The 16,912-nt window shown below is 42.4% G+C and overlaps 1 long non-coding RNA gene across 3 annotated transcripts in view; it reads left to right on the forward strand.

Moving 5' to 3' along the window:
* The window catches only part of LOC140485507 (uncharacterized), a 38,625-nt gene that overhangs the window by 9,623 nt on the left and 12,090 nt on the right, over window positions 1–16,912 (forward strand). For 2 of the 3 annotated variants that reach the window (XR_011962371.1, XR_011962372.1), the window contains exon 1: window positions 8,481–8,599. The exons of the other annotated variant lie outside the window; for it this stretch is intronic. This is a non-coding gene — a long non-coding RNA (uncharacterized lncRNA). Of the gene's footprint in view, window positions 1–8,480; window positions 8,600–16,912 lie in introns of those variants that run through there. 3 annotated transcript variants of the gene reach the window in all.

Raw genomic sequence — 16,912 nt, forward strand, 5'->3', positions numbered from 1 at the left:
AATGCTCTGACCAATAAAGGAATGCATACCAAGTGCCTTCTGTGCTATCCTATCTATCTGTGACTCTACTTTCAAGGACCTCTGTATTTCATTTGAAAAATTGGATGAACAGATGGAGTAGCCTGAGGTCTTGTGGGTAAAACTAGTTCAGTCTAAGCTATTAGGTAGAGCCAGTGAGGTATTTGCAGTGCTGCCTCATGAGTGGTCAAGAGATTATGCACATGTCAAACAGGCTATTTGATGCACTCACCATGCGCGATGGATTGTGTCCTTTTCGAGTTTTAACGTCGCTCGTCGACGCATGAATACCCCTATCCAGCGAAACCACAGCCGGATGATCTTAAGGGAAACGACAAAAAACAATGTTGAATCAGAACTCAGCAAGGGAAAGGATGAGCTGGGTTTATCAACCATTAAACAGTGTTTACCACTCATCACCTGCTGTGTTAAGCGTGCACTTTATTTAATACATCTATTACCCACCACCAATTATTATGTGAACTAAAATCTACCAAACTTTATTACTAAAAACATTTTAAAAGATTTTAAAATTAAAATACCTAAAATTAATTAAAACAATAAACACTACTTAAAATTCTATAGTTTATATAATATCTAAAAAGTTATTAAATTATGTCGTAAGGAGAACTTATGAGTCCATAAAAATCCGCAGTAATTCCAGGGTCAGCGATAAAACAAGGGTGGTAATGTTCTGGGCAAAAGATTTAAATTTCAAAATCCCGAGGCTTTTCATAAGTTTATTATTCTTTTCCAACCATTTTCCTCGGGCACCCATTACAAAACCATGGAAGGATATGTTTCCTCTTCCTGTGAGGTCCATTATCTCATCCTTTAAATGTTGGTATTTGCTTGTCTTCTCTTCCCATGCTGCTTCCAAGGAGTTAATTTGAAGGTCTGTCCTTATTGTCACATCTACAACAACTATTTGCTGGTCTTTCTTAAAAGTTAGGTACGGGATCCATAATTTCCCAGCCGTATCCTTGATCCTTCGTTCTATGAAAATTGTCCACCCATTCTTACTAACAAATTAAATTAATTCTTCTGCCACCCTATTGTGTCTTTTTATTCGCATATTCTTAACATAGGGACATCATCCAGAGATATGAGGCAATGTCTCTGAGGTTGCATTGCATCTTCTGCAGACTTTAACATTAAAAGGCCTTCGATACGACAAGGATGCCCTTGTCGGAAATAGATTAGTCCTAAATAAGATCGAATTAATTACCTTTGATGTTTTCATAAATTGAACCTTCTTCAACCAGTTGTACGAAATACTATCATTTTTGTAGTAATGAGCGTCAGCTCCTTGACATGGGAGGGCTATCCATCTATCGACTTCCGTTAATCTCCAGTTGCCATAATTAGTGTTACTGAAATCTTCCAACTCCTCATCACTACACTCTCCGATAGTATCACTTTCTCCCAATTAATGTTCGGGTTCCAAATCAATTCCAGTCTTTTTAATTTACTCAATTTACGCATCTTCTCAGCTACACTTTCACCCTCAAAATGAAATGAGGCATGCAAAATTTCATCCGAGGATCTGTGGAGCCTCCCGAATTTTCTCATAATTGAAATTGGGATGAAAGTCGCCAATCAATTCAAAGCAAGGCCACCATCACGACATCTAGCATATAAAACGCCATCCGTGATCAACTGAGGCAGATGTAATATTTCTTTTGCAGCATTCTTAATTATATTATCTTATTTGTTAAGATAATTTATAGAGGATTCTGATAAAATTAAATAATAATACAATCTAGGTAAAAAATAGGTTTTTAAAAGCTCTAATGTTTGTACCGGTTTTAGGGGGAATGATTTTAAATTACTAATCCAATTTTCCAACTAATCTTCCCAGTCTGATTGGCTGACGCCAATCCACGGGTCTATTTTCGCTCCTAAGTATTTATCTGTTTGACCTGGTTCTATAAATTGAATATTCCCATCATTGAATTTCCAATTTGCCGTATCATTAGAGATAATTGTCTTATTTTTAACAGTAAAGTAAAACCCTTTAGTCTTTTTTAACATTTACCTCCATTCCCGTATTATTACAGAATCTTTCTACTAGTTTTATTTTGTATTTCATTCCCTCATATGAATCGCTAACTAACGCTATGTCATTTGCAAATGCTAAAGTAGCACAGTGACAGCTTTTCCCATTGGATCCTAAAATTATTCCTTTTTGCCTTTCTTTGATGGTCGCGATAAGAGGATCCATCACTATATTAAAAAAGAATTGGTGACAAAGCATCCCTTTGCTTAAAAGGCACCCTCTTAAAATTCTAATTCTTTCTGTTCTACAATTAAAACCCTCGATCTGTGTAAAATTATTATCATATAGGTTAGCTATTAATTTAATAAATAAAACCGGGAGATGGAGTCTCCTAAGGACTGTTAAAATTAATTTATGATATACCGTATTGAATGCTTTGGCAAGGTCTACAAAGACCACTGCTAGATCTTTCTTTCTCTTTTTTGATCCCTTAATAATATTTTCTAAAATTTTAATATTTTCCTCACATCCCTGAACGCCGGTCATAAAACCTTTTTGCCTTTTATTAAGACTTATCACTTTATTTACCCTACCCCCCATTATTTTGGTAAATAATCTTAGCATAATTGGTCCAATCGTTATTGGCCTCCAGTTATTTATATCCTTTAATTCCTCCTCATCATTTACTTTGGGGATCAATACGGTCCTACTCAATTTCATCTCATCTGGGGTTTTACCAGTTTCAATCCAAATTGTAAAGAGTCTAGGTAGCAGTGTGTTATCTTTATTAATTATATCTTTTAATGTCATCCTGTCCGGCCCAGCTGCGGTACCATCGCCTTAATAGCCTGATTGATGTCGTCTACCATTACCGGACCCAACAGGACAACATCATCAGATTCCTCAGCTCTTTTTTTCATATTTAGCAAATCCTCTTAAATTGTTTTTCTCATGAACCCTAGAGAGTCTTATTTTATAATAGTCTTCTAACTCTTCCTTACTAAGGGGACATTTACATTTCGAAGGAGCCCCCATTAGGGTTCTTGCCAAAAGCTGCTTATTCTTCTTATATAGGATTTGCATTTCCTTAAACTTTCCTTTTTTCCTACTGTACCTTCTTTTAGCATTATTCTCTTTTCCTCTCTTTCCTCGCCCACTATCTTTCGATTTTATACTCCTTTTCTTAAATGTTACCCCTTCTTTATACTTTCCCACTTTCACTATAATTCTATCCATAATAATTTCATATTCCTTAAAACTACCTTTGTTCCTACCTAATTCATCTTCCACGATTTTAATTAAATCATCCAGTGATTTATCACTGTGGTCTAAATTATCGGTTCTACCCTTACCCTGTTGATTATCACTATCAAGAGGCCTTCCCCCTTCACCTATCCTTTCCACTTCTACTTCCTCATTATCTGTTTCTTCATTCACACTCATATTATTGAGTATTACTTCCTGATCCATGCCCATATCCTCTTCGCGGCTTCTATTCTTTTTATTTAATAACCTTCTCTTATCTGAAATCTGTTTAGCTGTTTTAGTTCCAATTTTTTCTGCGATGAGCTTATTAATATTTTTACATCCCCTTAATTCCAAATCCAAATGTTGTAATTTTGTAATTTCTTCCTCAGACCATACTCCTTTCTTACTTTTCTCACTATTTACCACCTTTTCCTTGGTCTCTATGTTTCCTTTTTTCAATTTTTCATTCCTCAAATTGGGATGCGCATGCTGACTCAAACCCCCAACTGTCTTGAATTTTAATGGGCATAGTTCACAACAATGTGATTTTTCATTCCCTCTCCCTCTACATTAACATTCTCATTATTAGTTTTACTACATTTAGAATAGTGGCAGGCTACCGCATGGTAGCTCCCTTCCCAACCACACTTGCTACCTCTCACTCTAATCAATTTAATCCCCCGACACACTTTTAAATGTTTCCTAAATAACCCTGTCGTATTATAAATATTTTTACAATAATTACAACTAAAATTATCAACTGGATAATTAATGATTAATTCTAGTTTTTCAATCTCCCTAATTATTTGGTGGATGACTATCCCTTCATTCCTCTCCTCACTCTGCTCCGATTCTCCATTACGACTAAAATCAGTGGACCCTTTAAAATTCGAATTAAAATAAGTCCGGCTGTTAAAAAGACTGGGCTGTAGAGGAGCCTTCTCTATCAAGCCCTCAATTCGAATTCTGTCCGAGTTACTCTGGACATTTTTAACGGCTTCCTTGTGCCTGCCCAAGGACAGCCTTGCCGGAGTAATAACTATGGTCTCATCTGTCTGGGTTGAGACAGACTGTCTCGTCATTTTTTGGCTAGTACACTTAGCGCACGGTGCCGCCAATAACAACTGTGCGGGGTGGTTATTCTCCCGGTTTCCCACCCAACCGGAATTTTCAGTGTTAGCCATAGTTGGATTTAATCTGACCGAAAGGTCACCAGCCGTCTCGTACCTTTTCTATGAGGTCGTATTAGCCGGCCTGATCAGAGTAATGCTTTAACAACGGGATAAAACAATAAAATCGTCAGAAAAGCAAAGTACAGGTTAAAACCGAGGTAAAACCAACCATAAGGTCAAGGTAAAACCATCAGTAAAAAACAGACTAAAACTCTCCAACAGATAAAACTGTCAACCCGTTTCGCTTCCTCTTCCAGGCCGTTACCTGGCCGTGAACCACGAGCAGGTTCGACCTCACTTTGTGACCGACAAAATACGAATCACAAAGCTGACTACGCAGGCACCAGTCGGAGACCAACATCCTTAAAAACACTGTAGTCACATCCCCTCAAAGTGCTTACGGATTAGTACCAGAGGCGTATCGACAGCGGTTCAGAAACATAAAGAAGGAACCAGGACAGACTTATGTGGAGTTCTGAAGCATTAAACATATTAATCTTTCTGCATCATCTCCAGACTCCATGCCCCTCCCTATCATGTTGAGCTGCTCCAACCCCCCACAAGCTTTCCTGCCTGTGTACACCATCAAGTTGATACAACCCTTCTGATTTCTGTCGTGTCCTGCAGACCCATTTTTGTGAATTCTGCCAATCACTAATACTCTCTATGTAAATGCCTCCAGTCTTTACAATCCCCATTACTTTGCAGCCCCCACCAGACCCGAAAGCCATCGCTATCTGTGAAATCTCCTTCAGGTCTATATCTTCCAACGTGCTGAAATCTGCTCTCTCTATTGCAACCCCCATTATTTCCTAATGTTGTTGAGTCTCTAAAACCGTTCCTATCAGTTTAATCTCCTCCACTGCATACAATACTCCCAGTCTGTGTAATCTCTTCAATTCCTTCAGTTCCTATATACCTATGTATTGGTGTGACTGCTTTGTGGCCATTGTATCCTCGTTTATATCTTCAAAAGGCTCTGCTCGCTGTAGCACATCCTATGCTCATAAGTGAATCTGGTCTCTCACAAGCCTCTCAATGACTCTCTCGTCCAGTCTCTACAAGCTTCCCTATCCCTGTCGTAACTTGCAGCATGCACAGCACTCACTCTCTCTGAAGTCCATTCCAGTGCATAAAATCATCTCTCCTTTCAAGTTTATTCAGTCCACAACTTCCTCCCTATCCCTGCAACATTCTCCAGTCTATATCGTCTTCCATGTGCTTGCAACATTCTCCATTCCATACCACCCACTCTTCCCTGTAATATTTTCCAGTCCATACCATCCTCCCTATCACTGTGATATTCTCCAGATCCCACAACTGTTGCTAAATGTACCACATCCTGGAATCATGCGAATGTTTCTACACCCTGATCAGTATAGTCCATGTAACGATCCACACCCCTATACACGTCCCTATCTCTGGAATCTAATCAAAGACACTTTATCTCTCTAACTTCCTTCAAACAATAAAATGTTTTCTCCTTGAACGTTCACTAGCAACTGCAGCTATGCTAAACCCTGCAACATTGTCGCGCCCACAAACATCTCTCCCACTCTGTGACCTCTAACCGTCCTTCAAAGGCCCTCTCTCGGTGACACGCGCCATGCATTTGCAACAAGGCAGATGGAATGACTGCATTAACTGAAGGGAACAGATATGATCGAACTGTTATTGTGGAGGGGTGGCTGCAGAATGACCATGACAGCAATGTGATTATTGAGGGATTGTAGGGAGTTATGCAGGATCAGCAAAAAACCGAACAAGGTCCCGTTTTGTTGTGAAGAAAGGATGCAGTCAGTGCATCCTGAGACAACCACTTTAATCTGGGAATCAAAATATAGAGTCATGTTGAATGTACAACTTTCAAATAGCAAGGGAAATCTGGAAGATCAAATCACAATCCATGGAATCAATGGTCATTGGTAAGTTGGATACAATATTTTCTTGGTGATAGTAGACAGAGGTATGTGGAGTGGTGAATTTCTGATTGGACGTCTGTGGCCAATTCTGTTTCACAAGGATCAGTGCTGCGATGTATTTGTGTCATTTATATCTGTGATTCCGATGAAAAGGTCAGCAGTTTGAGTGGTAATTTTGCAGACGACATTTGGAAAGGCATGTAATGATTAGGGATAGTTAGGGGAATTGTGGATAGTGAGGAAGAGTGTTAAAGGTTGCAGCAGTATGTAGATCAGCTGGAACGCTGGGCAGAGATGTGGAAAATCGAATTTCATCGGGACAAGTGTGAAGTGATGCATTTATGAAGTCTAATGGAAGAGAGAAGTGCACTAATTGACTAATTGGAAACATTGATAAAACAGGCGACATTGGATGCAAATCTGTAGCTACTTGAAAGTAACAACTCAGCAGAACGTGGTTGTAAAGGAGGTGTATGGCATGCTTCCTGTCATTGGTCACAATATTGAGTACAGACATTTGCATGTCATGTTGTGACTGAATGAAACTTCATTTGGCCATATTTCGTATGTTGTGTGTAGGTCTCATCGCCACACTATAGAAGGATGTGGAGGCTTTGGGGAGCGTGCAACCGAGGGTTACCAGAATGTTTCCTGGATGAGAATGTGTTTACTGTAAGGAGTTTAAGCACAGTTGGATTGTCTTGCGAGAGCCTCGGTGGCTGAGGGGTGACCTGGTACAGATATATAGCATTAGGAGAAGAATGGACAGTGTGGATAGTTGGAATCCTTCTTACAATGTAGAAATAGCAAATACTCGGGCACCTCGGTTTAAGGTGAGAGTGAGAAGTTTTAAGTGAGATGAATGAGGCCAGTGTTCTTGACAGAGAGAGTGCAAGCTGCTCAGGAGGTGGGAGAAGTTGCAATGAGAGCAAAGTTTTGAAGTGGCATTTAGACAGAAACATGAACAGGCAGAGAATAGAGGGATATCGCCCATGTGCAGGCAGATGGGATTAGTTTAGAATAGCATCATGGTCAGCACAGCCATGGTGGGCCGAAGGGCCGATAACTCTGCTGTACTGTTCGAGTTTCTAACTTCATGGCAGCTACCCTGTCAAAGCCCCTCAGAATCCTGGATGTTTCATTCAATTTATATCCCATTATTCAAAACCCGATTAGGTTCAATGTGAATCTACTCCACCTCTTCTCATTGGAAAATCCAGCCATCTCCAGAATCAGCTGAAAGAACTTTCCCTGGCCTGCCTCCAATACAAGAATATCTTTTCTTAGGGCATGCATACTGTTCATTACAATCTAGGTGTGGTCTGACTTGTACCTTGCATCATTTTAAGTAGACCTCCCTATATTTAGACTCCATTGCCTCTGTAATAAATGGCAGCATTTGATCTGCCTTCTCTATTACCTGCTGACACTGTAAACTACCTTTTACAGAATGCTCCACAAGGAGTCCCAAAACCCTTTGTGCAGTCAGTCTGAAACCAAACGGTGTTCGCCTGACAGTAAGTTGGGAACATGCTGGAATTTGTTATAAAGGATAGAGCAGAAAATGATATCGACGCTTAGAAACAATGGGAGAGGCATGATGTTATAAAAAGGGAATATTTTTAAATTTGTTGCATTCTATATTTTGGTGTGACCATAAATGACAGAATAGTTAAATCTGTGGGAGGCTAGAAGCGCTAGAGGGATATTTGAAATTTCAGAAGCATTTTGACAAGATTCAACAAGGGCTAAGAATTAGCTCGGGAGAGAATAGGGCCACTGAAAGGTCAATGAGGCTGTCTGTGTGGAATCACTGCTTATGGGTGAGATACTGAACAAATATTTTGCATTAGGATTTAATGCCAGTTCAAGAACAACAAGGCTGCTGGAGCAGATGGTCTCCCTGCTGAGGTATTGAAATGCGGAGGCACAGAGCCTTTGCAGCTACTCCAGCTCCTGAGCCAACATAACTCTCCACTCCAGAGAGACGAGGCAGCACAGCCCAAGGATGGAGACTTGGATTTTCCAGATCTCTGTGGGACTCAGGGCCATGCTCCATGTGTAACCCTCACTGCATCAGTCTAATTTCCCATTCTGTCTATTTCTGTCTCCAGTGGTTACTCGGGAAGTTCCTGACACAATAGACTTCCCAGCTGCTGGGTGTCACATTGAAAATGGTTGGTCAGCCAGAGCAACAAAGGGCAGGGAGATCTGGAGACTTCAATAAATCCTGCAGTTAGGTAAGGTCACTCACAGTGCACAGAGCAGAGAGCAATGAGAGGGCTCCAAACATCGGAAAACAAGACATGACATAGTTACAGTGTTGGAGGGGGAGCACAGATCACACACACCCCAGGCTCAATCACCGCTCCTACTTTAACTTACGTTGCACTGAGACAGCATCGGGAATTCAGAGTTATTAATCCAGGCCTGTGCTGTCTTCGTGAGCATTCGTACAACAGTGGGGAAAGCAGGCCTCCCACAAGAGGGTGGGAATGCTGCCTGAGATCTTTCTGTTCTGTGTTCCCTTCCCAACGCTGTATCTATGGCATTAGATTAGGTTAGATTACTTACAGTGTGGAAAAGGGCCCTTCGGCCCAACAAGTCCACACCAACCCACCGAAGTGCAACCCACCCTTACCCTACACTTACCCCTTCACCTAACACTATGGTCAATTTAGCATGGCCAATTCACCTGACCTGCACATCTTTGGACTATGGGAGGAAAGCGGATCACCCAGAGGAAACCCACGCAGACACGGGGAGAATGTGCAAACTCCACACAGTCAGTCGCCTGAGGCATGTTTGATGGACCACTCTCTTCAATAATTTGTAACTCCTCCATTAGTTCCCATCACTGTAACCTCCTCCCTTCTCTATAGTCCCTCCCCATATTTGAAATGAGCTGCATTCCAGACTACCAGCCCTATCGCTGTAACTTGCTTCAGTGTCTAAAACATGCCTTACCTGGATAGTCTCCTCTTCCAGTAACTTGATACAGAGTTATGCAGCATGGAAACAGAACCTCAGTCCGACGAGTCCATGCTGACCAGGTTTCCCAAACTGAACGACACTCATTTGCCTGCGTCTGGCCCATATCCCTTCAAACCTTCTCCTTTCCATGTTCCTGCCCAAATGTCTTTTCCATGTTGTAATTGTTCTTGTTTCTCCCATGTGGCCCTGCCATTCCTTTCCATCTATGCACCTTCCTCTGTGGATAATGTTGCCCCTCAGCTCCTTCTTTGCTCTCTCGCCTCACGTTTATGCCTCTAGTTTTGGACTCACCTACCCTTGGCTATTCACCTTCCTCATCAACCGCATGGTTTTATAAACCTTTATAAGATCAACCCGTAGCCTCCTCTGCCCAAGGGAAATATTGAGGACAATGTTACAAAGGTCTCCAACTTATGTACTCAATGCTCTGATCCATAAAGGTAAGTGTGCCAAATGCCGCTTTCCCCAAACTGTCCATCTGTGATACCACTTCCAAGGAATAGTGTAACTGCACCCCTTGGACTCTCTCTGTTTGACAACACTGCCCAGGGCTCTACCATTAACTGTGATCATTCTCCCTGGTTTGTCTTAACAAGATCAAACACCTGATTTTAAACTCTACCTTTCATTCCTTGGTCTACTGGCCCAGTTGGTCAAGATCCCCTTTGGTAACTGTATTCGCTGCCCTCTATAAAATTAATTGGATCATCTACAAACTTAGGATCAATGACTCTTATATTCTCAACCAAATCGTTTATTTAGATGATACACATCAGTGGTCCCAGCTCTAATCATTATAGCACCCCGCAGGTCACAGGCCTCCAGTCCGAACAACAACCCTCTCCCATCACCCCTGTCTCCGACTGTCAAGCCAATTTTGTTTACAGACGGCTAGCCCTCCCTGGTCCAATGTGATCTAACCTTACAAACCAGTATATCATGCTAAATCCTGTCAAAGGCCCTTTTGGCGTTAGTGTAGACAATGTATGGTCACTACTTTAACAACAATCAAGTTAGTGAAACCTGACTTTGTCTGCACATAGCTGTGCTGACTATCTTTCATCAATCCTTGCCTTTTTAAATGCATGTGACTCCTGTCTGGCAGAATCGCTTCCACAACTTACCCACCACTGATATTGGGCTTATTGGTCTTTAGTTCCATGGCTTTCCATCACAACCTTTCTTAAATAATGGAACAAAACTATATTCTTGTCATAGTCGTACAGCGTGGAAACTGACTCTTCAGTTGAAACAAACCATAATCTCAAAGTAAACTTGTCCCAGCTGCCTGTTGCTGGCCCATATCCCTCCAAACCATTCCCATTCATGTACTTATCCAAATGTCTTTTAAATGTTGAAAGTGTATCTACATCCACCCCTTCCTCAGGAAGTTCATTCCACCCTCAAACCACCCTCTGTATAACAATTTGCCTCTTATATCCTTTTGTTTGGAACATCTCTGTCCTCTGGCCTTAAAAATGTGTCCCCTTTTCTTGAGACTCCCCCATTCTGGGAAAAGGCAAATGCCATTAACTCTATCTATATCCCGCATCTTTTTCATAAACTTCCATAAGGTCATCTCTCATTCTCCAGGTTCCAGTGAAAAAAAGACTCAGCCTATCCAGCCATTTTTCAGAACTCAAGCCTTCCAAACCCAGCAACATGCTGGTAAATCTCTTCTGAACCCCCTGCAGCTTAATAATATCCTCCCTATAACTGGGCGATCAGAACTGGATGGAGTATTGCAGAACAGGCCTCACCAGTGTCTGTACAATCTCAACATGACGTCCCAATTCCTCCACTCAATGGACTGAGCAATAGTCAAACGGACCAAGCATCGTCTATTCCATCCTGTGATGCAAACTTCAAGAGTTATGTACCTGAACCCAGAGGTCCCTCCGCTCTAAAACACTAACTGAGACACGAACATAAATTGTATAAGCTCTACCCTTGTTTGTTTTACCAAATGCATTACCTCGCATTTATTCAGATTGAATTCCAACTGCAGTTTTTCAGCCCATTCACCCATTTCATCAAGATCCCTTTGTAATCTCAAAAACCCTCTTTCACTGTCCATGATTCCAACCTCCAGCCTTCCAGCCAATCACACATGGTTGTCAATGGTAAAAGTACCTTTTGCTCAGGGCTCCACAATTTCTTCCCTAGCATTCCACAATGTCCTGTGATACACTTAATCAGGTCCTGGGGCCTTCCATACCTTTGTGTTTTAAAATCTCCAGCACCACCTCTTCTCTAGCACGCACTGTTTTCAGGTTGTAGAGAAGTACAGCATGGAAACAGACCCTTCAGTCCTCAACTCGTCTAGGCTGACCAGAAGACCTAAACAAATCCATCCCAATTAATCAGCATTTGACCCATATACCGCTAAACTCTGACTATTCATATACCCATCCAGATACCTTTTAAATGTTGTCATAGTATCAGACTCTGTTACTTTCTCCCTCCGCTTGTTCCATACCCACATCACTGTGTGCATGAAAAAGCCATCCCTTCGGTCCCTTTTAAACCTTTCTCCTCTAACCTCAAACCTATGCCCTCTCGTTTTCCCAACCCCTGGGAAAAGACCTTGGCTGTTTACCCAATCCATGCCCTTCATGTTTATATAAACCTCTGTCGGGTCACCCCTTAGTCTTTGATGATCCAGGGAAAATAACCCCAGCTTATTCCGCAACAACCCTGGCAACATCTTGTCAATCTTTTCTGAGCACTTTCAAGTTTCACAACATCATTCCTGTAGCGGGGATACTGGAATTACAGAGAACTCGAATTGTGGTCTAACGTATTACTCCTGTTCCTTGAGTTGCCCAGACTTTTTCCACAGCAAGTTCTTGAGTGCAAAATGTGTTTAGGGTCTTAGCCATATTCTACAGTTCCACACATTGATAGCCTAATTGATCTTTAAGGGCCCCTATTTCGTCTCGAGATACTCTTTTGCTCTTAATATATTTATGCAATCACTTTTGGATTCTCCTTATCCTTCTCTGTCAAAGTTATTTCATGTCCCCTTTCTGCATTCCTGATTTCCACCAAAAGTATACTCCTACAGCCCCTGTTATCCTCAGGGATTCCCTTGATCCAGCTGGCTATACATGACATGTGCCCCTTTTCGTTGACCAGACCCTCAACAGACAGCCAGTGTTTCCGAATGCTGTCAGCATTGACCTGCACACAAACAGGAACATGCTGGCGCTGATCGCTCAATTTATCTCACATTTAAAATATTCTCACTTGCCAGATTTCCCTTTCCCTGCAAAGAGACTCCCCAATCACCTTTTGAAAGTTCCTGGCTGATACGACCAAAATTGGGCTGGCTACACTTTATAACTTGAACTTGAGGACCAGGCCTGTCCTTTTCCATCGCTGTTTTCAAAACTAATAGGACTGTGGTCACTTTAGCAAAATGCGTTCCCACTAACACCTCAGTACCTTTCCCTACCTTGTTTCCCAAAGGGAGGTCAGGTTTTGCACCTTTCTCCAGTTGGGCCATTTACATACTGTTTGGGAGTTTTCTGGAACGCAATTACGAAATTTCTCTGTTCCTAACATTGAATAGTGGCAATGCCAATCTAGATTTGGAAAGTTTAAAAACCTCTACCATAACATTCTTATTATTATGATTGATATTTGAGATCTCCCGACATATTTGTTCCTGAGTCTGCCATGGATTATTCAGGGTCAGTACACTCGTATCAAAGTGATGACCCATTATTATTTCACAGTTCCTCCAACACAGTGGGTGATCCCACAGGAATGTCCTCTCTAAGTATTGCTATAATGTTTCATGCAATCAAAACCCACCACCATGCGTCCTTCCTCTCTCGCCACCCCTGCTGCTCTTGAACAAAGGACCCACATTCGATATCCTCCAGTCATTCGGCACTTCACCTGTGGCCAGCAAAGTATTAAATATATACACCAGGGCCCCAGCAATCTCCTTCCTTACCTCCCATAGCAGCCTAGGATACATTTTATTGGGTACTGAGGATTTCTCCAGCTTTATGCCTGTGAAAACATTTAATATCTCCCCTTTATCGATCTTAATATGTTCTCGAGCCTCACCATCCCAACTGAAATCCATGGCTGCAAAGTCTTTCTCTTGTGTGAATACAGATGGGAAGTATTCATTGAAGACCTCACCTACTTCTTCTGGCTCCATGCACGGATTGCCCCTTTGGTTTTTATCAGGCCTCACTATTTCCCCAGTAATCCTCTTATTCTAACTAGACTGATAAAATACCTTGTGGCTTTTCCTTTCTAGTATCTGACAAGGAGATTTTATGGCCATTGTTTTCCCCTCATTTCTAAAGACCCCCTTTCAGTCCCTAAACTTTTGGATGGCTTCGCCTGGTTTTATTACACTGTATTTTCTTTATCAATCTCACGATGTCGCTTGATCAGTATTCGCTGAACTTTCTGCCTTTGCTATTCCCTCGTCAGGAACACACTGGCCTGAATTCTCACTGTATCACTTTAACATACTCCCACTTTCCAAATATAGACCCAACTGCAGAAAGTCCTCCCAGTCCACGTTTGCCAGATCCTCTCTAATGAGCGTGATACTGATAGGAGACTCACTTGTGAGGGGAGCAAACAGAAGATTCTTTGGCTGCAGAAGACATCCCAGGATAGTGTGCTGCCTTCCAGGTACCAGGGTTAAGAATGTCTCCGTGCGGTTAATGAACATTCTGAAGGAGAGGGTTAGTAGCCATTGGTCATTGTGCTCATCAGTCCACATGACAGTGGTAGACAATGGGATGGGGTCCTGTGAAATGAGTATCAGGATTTAGGTGAGAGGTTTAAAAGGATGACCTCAAGGGAAGTGATCTACAGATTATTCCTATAGCCACCTGCCCCATTGAGGACTGAAATAGAAAGATAGGACAGATAGATGTGTGGCTGAGGAGAAGGGGGATGGGGTAATGTTTGGATCATTGAGATCTCTTCTGGGGTAGAAGTGACCTGTACAAGGGGGAACAGGTTTGTCTTAAAACAGAGGGGCACCAAGATCACTGCGAGGGAGATTTGTTAGTGTTACCTGGGGAGGATGTAAACTAGGTTGGCAGGGACTCTGAGTAAGAGAGATACCATTGCCCAGTCAGGGGAAAACTACGTCAGCCACCGAGAACACGTTTCCTATTCTGGATATCCTGAGGCACAGTCAAGGGAGGAAAAAGACTACTGGTTTAATGTGCATTTATTTCAACACACGAGGCCTGACTGGTAAGGCAGACGATCTCAGAGCATGGATTAGCTTTGGGGACTAGGATATTATAGCCATAACAGAAACATGGCTGAGAGAAGGGCAGGAGTGGCAGCTCAGTGTTCCAGGATACAGAAGCTACAGGTCTGACAGAGTGAGCGAGATGGGAGAGTTCCACATTTGATAAGGGAGGGCAGAACAACAGTGCTTCGAACGGATACTTTTAAGGGATCATCAAATTAGGTCATATGGTTAGAAGTTAGAAACAAAAAGGGGATGGACTCTGTTGGGACAGTATACTAGATTCCCAAAGAGTCAGCGGATACCAGAGGAGCAGATGTGTAGAGAGAGTGCAGGTACCTATAGAAATAATAATGTAGTATTGGTTGGAGATGTTAGCTTCCCCTGGATGGACTGGGCCGCTCACAGAGTAAAAGCCCTGTACGGAGTGCAATTTGTCAAATGTGTCCAAGAAATTTTCCCAAACCAAGATGTAACTCGAACAAGGCCTAACTCTACTCAGGTGGTAGCAGCACTGGACCTCCCCTCAGAAAACGAGGTCTGGAAAGTGACTGAAGTGTCAGTCAGAGAGCACTTCGGGTCCAGTGACCACAACTGTCTTCATTTTAACATAGTTCTGGAAAAGGATCAGACATGGCCACAGATGAAACTGGAGCAGGGCTGGGTTTGGGGCCATTAGGCAGGATTGAGTGAATTAAAAATCACAAAACACCAGGTTATAGTCCAATAGGTTTATTTCAAAGCACCAGCTTTCGAAGCACACGTGATAATCCTAAAAGGTGAAAGGCAGAAACTAAATGTGTTTGATATTACATTCCATGACACTGCTATCCTGTTGCTATAAATTCTGTGCTGTACAACTGTGCTCCACAACCACCTGATGAAGCAGCGCGCTGAAACCTAGTGCCTCCAGATAAACCTGTTGGACTGTAAGCTGGTGTTGTGTGATTTTTAACATTGTCCACCCCAGTCCAACACCGGCTCCTCCACATCACGATTATCATCGATTTAGGTGAGTCTGTTTGAAGGAAAAGGAATGACTGGCAAACGGGAGGGATTTAAAAGTGTGATCTCAAGAATCTAGGGCCAGTATATCCCTGTTAGGGTGAAGGGAAAAGCTGGCAGGTTTCGGGATCCCTGTCTGCTGAGGGTTATTGAGGCTCTATTCAGGAAAAAGAAAACAACATACATTGGGTTTAGTCGATCCATATCTTTTTTTCCAGTCCGAAAGACACGATTAATCTGTGGAGACCCTGCAATCCTCTCAGGTCCTTGCTGCAGTCAGGATCTGTCGAACTCACTCCAATGCCTGTTACTCTCCTAATCCAGTTCCGATAAGACTCACTATCTGTGTAACATCCTCCCATGGCTATCTCCCACCCTGTCAATGTAAGCTCCTCCAAACTCTCCATCCATCTACTCATCTCCATAACCTTCTCCAGCTCTTACACCTCTATCTGTGTAAATGCCACCCTCCCCTACAAACCTTCCCACTTTGACTAAACTGCAAGAGGTTTAAACTTCATTATCTGTGAAACTGTCTCCAACAATCCCATCCGACCAACATCCTTGTGCCTGTAAACTGCTTCATCCCTCCCAAGCTCCCCATCTCCATGACCTCCTACAGGCCCTATAGCTCTGTAACCTCTTATGGTTCTATTGTCCTCCCTCCCTGTGAAACTACCTCCAGTCCTAACACCCCTCCCAGTCTGGGTCGTCTGCTCCAGATCAGATCATTGCTGTCTCTGTTACACTAGACAATCCTGGCAACCCTTCCTATTTATGTCTCTTCGTTCAGATCCCATCCTCTCCAGCTTTCTGAAACCTCTTTGTGCCATTGTGACCCTCCGTATTTTGAACGTAGAACAGTGCAGCACAGCCCAGGCCCTTCGGCCTCAATGTTGTGATGACCTTTTATCCTACAGACCCTACATTTTACTATCATCCGTTTGCCTATCGAAGAATTGCTTAAATGTCCCTAGTGTATTGGACTGTGCTACCACTGTTGGCAGTGCTTTCCACGCACCCGCTACACGGTGTGTAAAGAGCCCACCCCTGACATCTCCTATAAACCTTCCTCCAATCACCTCCAACTTATGCCACCTCATCATTTCCATTTTTGCAATGGGAAAAGTATGTGGTTATCCTCTCTATCTAAGACTCAAATCATCTCATTCACGTCCATGAAATCACCTCTCATCCTTTTTCATTCCAATGAGAAAAGCCCTAACTCCCTCAAATATTCTTCGTAAGCTCTCCCCTCCAGTCCAGGCAGCATCGTGATAAATCTCCTCTGCACCCTCTCTAAAGCTTCCAC

This window comes from Chiloscyllium punctatum, chromosome 14 (assembly GCF_047496795.1).
Source record: "Chiloscyllium punctatum isolate Juve2018m chromosome 14, sChiPun1.3, whole genome shotgun sequence".
Classification (NCBI taxonomy): Eukaryota; Metazoa; Chordata; class Chondrichthyes; order Orectolobiformes; family Hemiscylliidae; genus Chiloscyllium; species Chiloscyllium punctatum.